The sequence below is a fragment of the Zootermopsis nevadensis genome, unplaced genomic scaffold (genome assembly GCF_977971745.1).
Source record: "Zootermopsis nevadensis isolate Lab colony 2312 unplaced genomic scaffold, Znev_1.0 Znev_ptg000020l, whole genome shotgun sequence".
Taxonomy (NCBI): domain Eukaryota; kingdom Metazoa; phylum Arthropoda; class Insecta; order Blattodea; family Termopsidae; genus Zootermopsis; species Zootermopsis nevadensis.
The window spans coordinates 15823626-15836859 of NW_028259152.1; the positions used below are offsets into that span (position 1 = coordinate 15823626).

The following is a 13234-nucleotide window of genomic DNA, read 5'->3' on the forward strand; positions in this document are numbered from 1 at the left end:
CTCAGTCAATGTAAGACTCCGTCTCTGTGTAACGTTCTCTGTTCCATACCACCGCCAACGGGCTCACTCTGTGCCACATCCGGATTTTGCTGTAAGGGGTCTGTGTATAGACGGCCCGATGGAGACAGGCTCTTACAGAGGCCGGGTCTCGCTGTAACCGAGTGCGTCGGAGACGATGCTCATCAAAGACGACGTCCAGCGTGGGACTGTTTGTGAAAGTATCAGGATGGGCACGTGAAAAATTTCGAAATTTTAAAAATATCAAAAAATCGAAATATGCTGGAAATTGTCCAAAAAGCGCACAAAACTAAAAATTTTTGAAAAATTTTGACTTCAAAATTTTTATCAATTTTTTGGAAAATTTTCGTTTTTGTGTGCGAATCAGACAATATTTTGCATTTTTTGAGTTTTCGATAATTTTGAAAATTTTTAAAAATTTTGTCAAAATTGTACCCACCTGTACACACCAGAACCGGTCTGCAGCAAATGCGGATTCTGACTGACACGCTGTCTTCTCAGTCTACGACTCAAGCGGTTTGTGCAAGACACGGTCTCTGCCTGTCTCAGTCAATGTAAGACTCCGTCTCTGTGTCACGTTCTCTGCGCCATACGACCGCCAACGGGCTCGGTCTGTGCCACATCCGGATTTTGCTGTAAGGGGTCTGTTTATAGACGGCCCGATGGAGACAGGCTCTTACATAGGCCGGGTCTCGCTGTAACCTAGTGCGTCGGTGACGATGCTCTTCAAAGACGACGTCCACCGTGGGACTGTTTGTGAAAGTGGCAGGATGGGCACGTGAAAAATTTCGAAATTTTGGAAATTTCAAAAAAAATCAAAATATGCTGGAAATTGTCCAAAAAGCGCACAAAACTCAAAATTTTTCAAAAATTTTGACTTCAAAGTTTTTATCAATTTTTGGGAAAATTTTCGGTTTTGTGCGCGAATCAGACAATTTCCTGCATTTTTTGATTTTTCGATAATTTTGAAAAATTTGAATTTTTTTTTCAAAATTGTGTCCACCTGTACACACCAGAACCGGTCTGCAGCAAATGCGGATTCTGACTGACACGCTGTCTTCTCATACTATGACTCAAGCGGTCTGTGCAAGACACGGTCTCTGCCTGTCTCAGTCACTGTAAGACTCCGTCTCTGTGTCAGGTTCTCTGCGCAATACGGCCGCCAACGGGCTCCGCGTTGTGCCACATCCCGGTTTTCCTGTAAGGGGTCTGTGTATAGACTGCCCGTTGGAGACAGGCTCTTTCATAGGCCGGGTCTCGCTGTAACCGAGTGCGTCGGAGACGATGCTCTTCAAAGACGACGTCCAGCGTGGGACTGTTTGTGAAAGTGGCAGGATGGGCACGTGAAAAATTTCAAAAAAATCGAAATATGTTGGAAATTGTCCAAAAAGCGCACAAAACTCAAAATTTTTGAAAAATTTTGACTTCAAAATTTTTATCAATTTTTTGGGAAATTTTCAGTTTTGTGCGCGAATCAGACAATTTCCTACATTTTTTGATTTTTCGATAATTTTGAAAAATTTGAATTTTTTTTTCAAAATTGTGTCCACCTGTACACACCAGAACCGGTCTGCAGCAAATGCGGATTCTGACTGACACGCTGTCTTCTCATACTATGACTCAAGCGGTCTGTGCAAGACACGGTCTCTGCCTGTCTCAGTCAATGTAAGACTCCGTCTCTGTGTAACGTTCTCTGCGCCATACGACCGCCAACGGGCTCGGTCTGTGCCACATCCGGATTTTGCTGTAAGGGGTCTGTGTATAGACGGCCCGATGGAGACAGGCTCTTACATATTCCGGGTCTCGCTGTAACCGAGTGCGTCGGAGACGATGCTCTTCAAAGACGACGTCCAGCGTGGGACTGTTTGTGAAAGTGGCAGGATGGGCACGTGAAAAATTTCGAAATTCTGAAAATTTCAAAAAAATCTAAATATGCTGGAAATTGTCCAAAAAGCGCACAAAACTAAAAATTTTTGAAAAATTTCGAATTCAAAATTTTTATCAATTTTTTGGAAAATTTTCGTTTTTGTGCGCGAATCACACAATTTCCTGCATTTTTTGATTTTTCGATAATTTTGAAAAATTTGAAAATTTTTGTCAAAATTCTATCCACCTGTACACACCAGAACCGGTCTGCAGCAAATGCGGATTCTGACAGACACGCTGTCTTCTCAGACTATGACTCAAGCGGTCTGTGCAAGACACGGTTTCTGCCTGTCTCAGTCACTGTAAGACTCCGTCTCTGTGTCACGTTCTCTGCGCAATACGGCCGCCAACGGGCTCCGGGTTGTGCCACATCCGGGTTTTGCTGTAAGGGGTCTGTGTATAGACTGCCCGTTGGAGACAGGCTCTTTCATAGGCCGGGTCTCGCTGTTACCGAGTGCGTCGGAGACGATGCTCTTCAAAGACGACGTCCAGCGTGGGACTGTTTGTGAAAGTGGCTGGATGGGCACGTGAAAAAATTCGAAATTTTGAAAATTTCAAAAAAATCGAAACATGCTGGAAATTGTCCAAAAAGCGCACAAAACTCAAAATTTTTGAAAAATTTTGGCTTTAGAATTTTTATCAATTTTTTGGGAAATTTTCGGTTTTGTGCGCGAATCAGACAATTTCCTGCATTTTTTGATTTTTCGAAAAATTTGAATTTTTTTTTCAAAATTGTACCCACCTGTACACACCAGAACCGGTCTGCAGCAAATGCGGATTCTGACAGACACGCTGTATTCTCAGACTATGACTCAAGCGGTCTGTGCAAGACACGGTCTCTGCCTGTCTCAGTCAATGTAAGACTCCGTCTCTGTGTCACGTTCTCTGCGCCATACGACTGCCAACGGGCTCGGTCTGTGCCACATCCGGATTTTGCTGTAAGGGGTCTGTGTATAGACGGCCCGATGGAGACAGGCTCTTACATAGCCCGGGTCTCGCTGTAACCGAGTGCGTCGGAGACGATGCTCTTCAAAGACGACGTCCAGCCTCGGACTGTTTGTGAAAGTGGCAGGATGGGCACGTGAAAAATTTCGAAATTTTGAAAATTTCAAAAAAAATCGAAATATGCTGGAAATTGTCCAAAAAGCGCACAAAACTCAAAATTTTTGAAAAAATTTGACTTCAAAATTTTTATCAATTTTTTCGAAAATTTTCGGTTTTGTGCGCGAATCAGACAATTTCCTGCATTTTTTGATTTTTCGATAATTTTGAAAAATTTGAAAATTTTTGTCAAAATTCTACCCACCTGTACACAACAGAACCGGTCTGCAGCAAATGCGGATTCTGACAGACACTGTCTTCTCAGACTATGACTCAAGCGGTCTGTGCAAGACACGGTCTCTGCCTGTCTCAGTCAATGTAAGACTCCGTCTCTGTGTCACGTTCTCTGCGCCATACGACCGCCATCGGGCTCGGTCTGTGCCACATCCGGATTTTGCTGTAAGGGGTCTGTGTATAGACGGCCCGATGGAGACAGGCTCTTACAGAGGCCGGGTCTCGCTGTAACCGAGTGCGTCGGAGACGATGCTCTTCAAAGACAACGTCCAGCGTGGGACTGTTTGTGAAAGTGGCAGGATGGGCACGTGAAAACTTTCGAAATTTTGAAAATTTCAAAAAAATCGAAATATGCTGGAAATTGTCCAAAAAGCGCACAAAACTCAAAATTTTTGAAAATTTTTGACTTCAAAATTTTTATAACTTTTTTGGGGAATTTTCGGTTTTGTGCGCGAATCAGACAATTTCCTGCATTTTTTGATTTTTCGATAATTTTGAAAAATTTGAAATTTTTTTTCAAAATTGTGTCCACCTGTACACACCAGAACCGGTCTGCAGCAAATGCGAATTCTGACTGACACGCTGTCTTCTCATACTATGACTCAAGCGGTCTGTGCAAGACACGGTCTCTGCCTGTCTCAGTCAATGTAAGGCTCCGTCTCTGTGTAACGTTCTCTGCGCCATACGACCGCCAACGGGCTCGGTCTGTGCCACATCCGAATTTTGCTGTAAGGGGTCTGTGTATAGACTGCCCGATGGAGACAGGCTCTTACAGAGGCCGGGTCTCGCTGTAACCGAGTGCGTCGGAGATGATGCTCTTCAAAGACGACGTCCAGCGTGGGACTGTTTGTGATAGTGGCAGGATGGGCACGTGAAAAATTTCGAAATTTTGAAAATTTCAAAAAAATCTAAATATGCTGGAAATTGTCCAAAAAGCGCACAAAACTAAAAATTTTTGAAAAATTTTGAGTTCAAAATTTTTATCAATTTTTTGGAAAATTTTCGTTTTTGTGCGCGAATCACACAATTTCCTGCATTTTTTGATTTTTCGATAATTTTGAAAAATTTGAAAATTTTTGTCAAAATTCTACCCACCTGTACACACCAGAACCGGTCTGCAGCAAATGCGGATTCTGACAGACACGCTGTCTTCTCAGACTCTGACTCAAGCGGTCTGTGCAAGACACGGTCTCTGCCTGTCTCAGTCACTGTAAGACTCCGTCTCTGTGTCACGTTCTCTGCGCAATACGGCCGCCAACGGGCTCCGGGTTGTGCCACATCCGGGTTTTGCTGTAAGGGGTCTGTGTATAGACTGCCCGTTGGAGACAGGCTCTTTCATAGGCCGGGTCTCATTGTTACCGAGTGCGTCGGAGACGATGCTCTTCAAAGACGACGTCCAGCGTGGGACTGTTTGTGAAAGTGGCTGGATGGGCACGTGAAAAATTTCGAAATTTTGAAAATTTCAAAAAAATCGAAATATGCTGGAAATTGTCCAAAAAGCGCACAAAACTCAAAATTTTTGAAAAATTTTTTCTTTAGAATTTTTATCACTTTTTTGGGAAATTTTCGGTTTTGTGCGCGAATCAGACAATTTCCTGCATTTTTTGATTTTTCGATAATTTTGAAAAATTTGAATTTTTTTTCAAAATTGTACCCACCTGTACACACCAGAACCGGTCTGCAGCAAATGCGGATTCTGACAGACACGCTGTTTTCTCAGACTATGACTCAAGCGGTCTGTGCAAGACACGGTCTCTGCCTGTCTCAGTCAATGTAAGACTCCGTCTCTGTGTCACATTCTCTGCGCCATACGACTGCCAACGGGCTCGGTCTGTGCCACATCCGGATTTTGCTGTAAGGGGTCTGTGTATAGACGGCCCGATGGAGACAGGCTCTTACATATTCCAGGTCTCGCTGTAACCGAGTGCGTCGGAGACGATGCTCTTCAAAGACGAAGTCCAGCGTGGGACTGTTTGTGAAAGTGGCAGGATGGGCACGTGAAAAATTTCGAAATTTTGAAAATTTCAAAAAAAATCGAAATATGCTGGAAATTGTCCAAAAAGCGCACAAAACTCAAAATTTTTGAAATATTTTGACTTCAAAATTTTTATATATTTTTTGGAAAATTTTCGGTTTTGTGCGCGAATCAGACAATTTCCTGCATTGTTTGATTTTTCGATAATTTTGAAAAATTTGAAAATTTTTGTCAAAATTCTACCCACCTGTACACAACAGAACCGGTCTGCAGCAAATGCGGATTCTGACAGACACTGTCTTCTCAGACTATGACTCAAGCGGTCTGTGCAAGACACGGTCTCTGCCTGTCTCAGTCAATGTAAGACTCCGTCTCTGTGTCACGTTCTCTGCGCCATACGACCGCCATCGGGCTCGGTCTGTGCCACATCCGGATTTTGCTGTAAGGGGTCTGTGTATAGACGGCCCGATGGAGACAGGCTCTTACAGAGGCCGGGTCTCGCTGTAACCGAGTGCGTCGGAGACGATTCTCTTCAAAGACAACGTCCAGCGTGGGACTGTTTGTGAAAGTGGCAGGATGGGCACGTGAAAACTTTCGAAATTTTGAAAATTTCAAAAAAATCGAAATATGCTGGAAATTGTCCAAAAAGCGCACAAAACTCAAAATTTTTGAAAATTTTTGACTTCAAAATTTTTATAACTTTTTTGGGGAATTTGCGGTTTTGTGCGCGAATCAGACAATTTCCTGCATTTTTTGATTTTTCGATATTTTTGAAAAATTTGAAATTTTTTTTCAAAATTGTGTCCACCTGTACACACCAGAACCGGTCTGCAGCAAATGCGAATTCTGACTGACACGCTGTCTTCTCATACTATGACTCAAGCGGTCTGTGCAAGACACGGTCTCTGCCTGTCTCAGTCAATGTAAGGCTCCGTCTCTGTGTAACGTTCTCTGCGCCATACGACCGCCAACGGGCTCGGTCTGTGCCACATCCGAATTTTGCTGTAAGGGGTCTGTGTATAGACTGCCCGATGGAGACAGGCTCTTACAGTGGCCGGGTCTCGCTGTAACCGAGTGCGTCGGAGATGATGCTCTTCAAAGACGACGTCCAGCGTGGGACTGTTTGTGATAGTGGCAGGATGGGCACGTGAAAAATTTCGAAATTTTGAAAATTTCAAAAAAATCTAAATATGCTGGAAATTGTCCAAAAAGCGCACAAAACTGAAAATTTTTGAAAAATTTTGAGTTCAAAATTTTTATCAATTTTTTGGAAAATTTTCGTTTTTGTGCGCGAATCACACAATTTCCTGCATTTTTTGATTTTTCGATAATTTTGAAAAATTTGAAAATTTTTGTCAAAATTCTACCCACCTGTACACACCAGAACCGGTCTGCAGCAAATGCGGATTCTGACAGACACGCTGTCTTCTCAGACTCTGACTCAAGCGGTCTGTGCAAGACACGGTCTCTGCCTGTCTCAGTCACTGTAAGACTCCGTCTCTGTGTCACGTTCTCTGCGCAATACGGCCGCCAACGGGCTCCGGGTTGTGCCACATCCGGGTTTTGCTGTAAGGGGTCTGTGTATAGACTGCCCGTTGGAGACAGGCTCTTTCATAGGCCGGGTCTCATTGTTACCGAGTGCGTCGGAGACGATGCTCTTCAAAGACGACGTCCAGCGTGGGACTGTTTGTGAAAGTGGCTGGATGGGCACGTGAAAAATTTCGAAATTTTGAAAATTTCAAAAAAATCGAAATATGCTGGAAATTGTCCAAAAAGCGCACAAAACTCAAAATTTTTGAAAAATTTTTTCTTTAGAATTTTTATCACTTTTTTGGGAAATTTTCGGTTTTGTGCGCGAATCAGACAATTTCCTGCATTTTTTGATTTTTCGATAATTTTGAAAAATTTGAATTTTTTTTTCAAAATTGTACCCACCTGTACACACCAGAACCGGTCTGCAGCAAATGCGGATTCTGACAGACACGCTGTTTTCTCAGACTATGACTCAAGCGGTCTGTGCAAGACACGGTCTCTGCCTATCTCAGTCAATGTAAGACTCCGTCTCTGTGTCACATTCTCTGCGCCATACGACTGCCAACGGGCTCGGTCTGTGCCACATCCGGATTTTGCTGTAAGGGGTCTGTGTATAGACGGCCCGATGGAGACAGGCTCTTACATATTCCAGGTCTCGCTGTAACCGAGTGCGTCGGAGACGATGCTCTTCAAAGACGACGTCCAGCGTGGGACTGTTTGTGAAAGTGGCAGGATGGGCACGTGAAAAATTTCGAAATTTTGAAAATTTCAAAAAAAATCGAAATATGCTGGAAATTGTCCAAAAAGCGCACAAAACTCAAAATTTTTGAAATATTTTGACTTCAAAATTTTTATATATTTTTTGGAAAATTTTCGGTTTTGTGCGCGAATCAGACAATTTCCTGCATTTTTTGATTTTTCGATAATTTTGAAAAATTTGAAATTTTTTGTCAAAATTGTGCCCACCTGTACACACCAGAACCGGTCTGCAGCAAATGCGAGTTCTGACTGACACGCTGTCTTCTCATACTATGACTCAAGCGGTCTGTGCAAGACACGGTCTCTGCCTGTCTCAGTCAATGTAAGGCTCCGTCTCTGTGTAACGTTCTCTGCGCCATACGACCGCCAACGGGCTCGGTCTGTGCCACATCCGGATTTTGCTGTAAGGGGTCTGTGTATAGACGGCCCGAAGGAGACAGGCTCTTACATAGGCCGGATCTCGCTGTAACCGAGTGCGTCGGAGACGATGCTCTTCAAAGACGACGTCCAGCGTGCGACTGTTTGTGAAAGTGGCAGGATGGGAACGTGAAAAATTTCGAAATTTTGAAAATTTCAAAAAAATCGAAATATGCTGGAAATTGTCCAAAAAGCGCACAAAACTCAAAAATTTCGAAAAATTTTGACTTCAAAATTTTTATCAATTTTTTGGAAAATTTTCGGTTTTGTGCGCGAATCAGACAATTTCCTGCATTTTTTGAGTTTTCTATAATTTTGAAAAATTTAAATTTTTTTGTCAAAATTGTACCCACCTGTACACACCAGAACCGGTCTGCAGCAAATGCGGATTCTGACAGACACGCTGTCTTCTCAGACTATGACTCAAGCGGTCTGTGCAAGACACGGTCTCTGCCTGTCTCAGTCAATGTAAGACTCCGTCTGTGTCACGTTCTCTGCGCCATACGACCGCCAACGAGCTCGGCCTGTGCCACATTCGGATTTTGCTGTAAGGGGTCTGTGTATAGACGGCCCGATGGAGACAGGCTGTTACATATTCCAGGTCTCGCTGTAACCGAGTGCGTCGGAGACGATGCTCTTCAAAGACGACGTCCTGCGTGGGACTGTTTGTGAAAGTGGCAGGATGGGCACGTGAAAAATTTCGAAATTTTGAAAATTTCAAAAAAATCGAAATATGCTGGAAATTGTCCAAAAGGCGCACAAAACTCAAAATGTTTGAAAAATTTTGACTTCAAAATTTTTATCTATTTTTTGTAAAATTTTCGGTTTTGTTCGCGAATCAGACAATTTCCTGCATTTTTTGATTTTTCGATAATTTTGAAAAATTTGAAAATTTTTGTCAAAATTCTACCCACCTGTACACAATAGAACCGGTCTGCAGCAAATGCGGATTCTGACAGACACTGTCTTCTCAGACTATGACTCAAGCGGTCTGTGCAAGACACGGTCTCTGCCTGTCTCAGTCAATGTAAGACTCCGTCTGTGTCACGTTCTCTGCGCCATACGACCACCAACGGGCTCGGTCTGTGCCACATCCGGATTTTGCTGTAAGGGGTCTGTGTATAGACGGCCCGATGGAGACAGGCTCTTACATAGGCCGGGTCTCGCTGTAACCGAAAGCGTCGGAGACGATGCTCTTCAAAGACGACGTCCAGCGTGCGACTGTTTGTGAAAGTGGCAGGATGGGCACATGTGAAGAATTTCGAAATTTTGAAAATTTCAAAAAAATCGAAATATGCTGGAAATTGTCCAAAAATCGCACAAAACACAAAATGTTTGAAGAATTTTGAGTTCAAAATTTTTATCAATTTTTTCGAAAATTTTCGGTTTTGTGCGCGAATCAGACAATTTCCTACATTTTTTAATTTTTCGATAATTTTGAAAAATTTGAAAATTTTTGTCAAAATTGTACCCACCTGTACACACCAGAACCAGTCTGCAGCAAATGCGGATTCTTACAGACACGCTGTGTTCTCAGACTATGACTCAAGCGGTCTGTGCAAGACACGGTCTCTGCCTGTCTCAGTCAATGTAAGACTCCGTCTCCGTGTAACGTTCTCTGCGCCATACGACCGCCAACGGGCTCGGTCTTTGCCACATCCGGATTTTGCTGTAAGGGGTCTGTTTATAGACGGCCCGATGGAGACAGGCTCTTACATAGGCCGGGTCTCGCTGTAACCTAGTGCGTCGGTGACGATGCTCTTCAAAGACGACGTCCACCGTGGGACTGTTTGTGAAAGTGGCAGGATGGGCACGTGAAAAATTTCGAAATTTTGGAAATTTCAAAAAAAATCAAAATATGCTGGAAATTGTCCAAAAAGCGCACAAAACTCAAAATTTTTCAAAAATTTTGACTTCAAAATTTTTATCAATTTTTGGGAAAATTTTCGGTTTTGTGCGCGAATCAGACAATTTCCTGCATTTTCTGATTTTTCGATAATTTTGAAAAATTTGAAATTTTTTTTCAAAATTGTGTCCACCTGTACACACCAGAACCGGTCTGCAGCAAATGCGGATTCTGACAGACACGCTGTCTTCTCAGACTATGACTCAAGCGGTCTGTGCAAGACACGGTTTCTGCCTGTCTCAGTCACTGTAAGACTCCGTCTCTGTGTCACGTTCTCTGCGCAATACGGCCGCCAACGGGCTCCGGGTTGTGCCACATCCGGGTTTTGCTGTAAGGGGTCTGTGTATAGACTGCCCGTTGGAGACAGGCTCTTTCATAGGCCGGGTCTCGCTGTTACCGAGTGCGTCGGAGACGATGCTCTTCAAAGACGACGTCCAGCGTGCGACTGTTTGTGAAAGTGGCAGGAAGGGCACATGTGAAGAATTTCGAAATTTTGAAAATTTCAAAAAAATCGAAATATGCTGGAAATTGTCCAAAAATCGCACAAAACACAAAATGTTTGAAAAATTTTGAGTTCAAAATTTTTATCAATTTTTTGGGAAATTTTCGGTTTTGTGCGCGAATCAGACAATTTCCTGCATTTTTTGATTTTTCGATAATTTTGAAAAATTTGAAATTTTTTGTCAAAATTGTGCCCACCTGTACACACCAGAACCGGTCTGCAGCAAATGCGAGTTCTGACTGACACGCTGTCTTCTCATACTATGACTCAAGCGGTCTGTGCAAGACACGGTCTCTGCCTGTCTCAGTCAATGTAAGGCTCCGTCTCTGTGTAACGTTCTCTGCGCCATACGACCGCCAACGGGCTCGGTCTGTGCCACATCCGGATTTTGCTGTAAGGGGTCTGTGTATAGACGGCCCGAAGGAGACAGGCTCTTACATAGGCCGGGTCTCGCTGTAACCGAGTGCGTCGGAGACGATGCTCTTCAAAGACGACGTCCAGCGTGCGACTGTTTGTGAAAGTGGCAGGATGGGCACGTGAAAAATTTCGAAATTTTGAAAATTTCAAAAAAATCGAAATATGCTGGAAATTGTCCAAAAAGCGCACAAAACTCAAAAATTTCGAAAAATTTTGACTTCAAAATTTTTATCAATTTTTTGGAAAATTTTCGGTTTTGTGCGCGAATAAGACAATTTCCTGCATTTTTTGAGTTTTCGATAATTTTGAAAAATTTAAATTTTTTTTTCAAAATTGTACCCACCTGTACACACCAGAACCGGTCTGCAGCAAATGCGGATTCTGACAGACACGCTGTCTTCTCAGACTATGACTCAAGCGGTCTGTGCAAGACACGGTCTCTGCCTGTCTCAGTCAATGTAAGACTCCGTCTGTGTCACGTTCTCTGCGCCATACGACCGCCAACGAGCTCGGCCTGTGCCACATTCGGATTTTGCTGTAAGGGGTCTGTGTATAGACGGCCCGATGGAGACAGGCTCTTACATATTCCAGGTCTCGCTGTAACCGAGTGCGTCGGAGACGATGCATTCAAAGACGACGTCCTGCGTGGGACTGTTTGTGAAAGTGGCAGGATGGGCACGTGAAAAATTTCGAAATTTTGAAAATTTCAAAAAAATCGAAATATGCTGGAAATTGTCCTAAAAAGCGCACAAAACTCAAAATTTTTGAAAAATTTTGACTTCAAAATTTTTATCTATTTTTTGGAAAATTTTCGGTTTTGTTCGCGAATCAGACAATTTCCTGCATTTTTTGATTTTTCGATAATTTTGAAAAATTTGAAAATTTTTGTCAAAATTCTACCCACCTGTACACAACAGAACCGGTCTGCAGCAAATGCGGATTCTGACAGACACTGTCTTCTCAGACTATGACTCAAGCGGTCTGTGCAAGACACGGTCTCTGCCTGTCTCAGTCAATGTAAGACTCCGTCTCCGTGTAACGTTCTCTGCGCCATACGACCGCCAACGGGCTCGGTCTTTGCCACATCCGGATTTTGCTGTAAGGGGTCTGTTTATAGACGGCCCGATGGAGACAGGCTCTTACATAGGCCGGGTCTCGCTGTAACCTAGTGCGTCGGTGACGATGCTCTTCAAAGACGACGTCCACCGTGGGACTGTTTGTGAAAGTGGCAGGATGGGCACGTGAAAAATTTCGAAATTTTGGAAATTTCAAAAAAAATCAAAATATGCTGGAAATTGTCCAAAAAGCGCACAAAACTCAAAATTTTTCAAGAATTTTGACTTCAAAATTTTTATCAATTTTTGGGAAAATTTTCGGTTTTGTGCGCGAATCAGACAATTTCCTGCATTTTCTGATTTTTCTATAATTTTGAAAAATTTGAAATTTTTTTTCAAAATTGTGTCCACCTGTACACACCAGAACCGGTCTGCAGCAAATGCGGATTCTGACTGACACGCTGTCTTCTCATACTATGACTCAAGCGGTCTGTGCAAGACACGGTCTCTGCCTGTCTCAGTCACTGTAAGACTCCGTCTCTGTGTCAGGTTCTCTGCGCAATACGGCCGCCAACGGGCTCCGCGTTGTGCCACATCCCGGTTTTCCTGTAAGGGGTCTGTGTATAGACTGCCCGTTGGAGACAGGCTCTTTCATAGGCCGGGTCTCGCTGTAACCGAGTGCGTCGGAGACGATGCTCTTCAAAGACGACGTCCAGCGTGGGACTGTTTGTGAAAGTGGCAGGATGGGCACGTGAAAAATTTCAAAAAAATCGAAATATGCTGGAAATTGTCCAAAAAGCGCACAAAACTCAAAATTTTTGAAAAATTTTGACTTCAAAATTTTTATATATTTTTTGGAAAATTTTCGGTTTTGTGCGCGAATCAGACAATTTCCTGCATTTTTTGATTTTTCGATAATTTTGAAAAATTTGAAAATTTTTGTCAAAATTCTACCCACCTGTACACAACAGAACCGGTCTGCAGCAAATGCGGATTCTGACAGACACTGTCTTCTCAGACTATGACTCAAGCGGTCTGTGCAAGACACGGTCTCTGCCTGTCTCAGTCAATGTAAGACTCCGTCTCTGTGTCACGTTCTCTGCGCCATACGACCGCCAACGGGCTCGGTCTGTGCCACATCCGGATTTTGCTGTAAGGGGTCTGTGTATAGACGGCCCGATTGAGAGAGGCTCTTACATAGCCCGGGTCTCGCTGCAACCGAGTGCGTCGGAGACGATGCTCTTCAAAGACGACGTCCAGCGTGCGACTGTTTGTGAAAGTGGCAGGAAGGGCACATGTGAAGAATTTCGAAATTTTGAAAATTTCAAAAAAATCGAAATATGCTGGAAATTGTCCAAAAATCGCACAAAACACAAAATGTTTGAAAAATT

General features: G+C 43.3%; 1 protein-coding gene across 6 annotated transcripts in view; it reads left to right on the forward strand.

Moving 5' to 3' along the window:
* Positions 1 to 13234, forward strand: part of LOC110835859 (fatty acid synthase) — a 236087-nt gene that overhangs the window by 221331 nt on the left and 1522 nt on the right. The gene's annotated exons all lie outside the window — the stretch shown is intronic.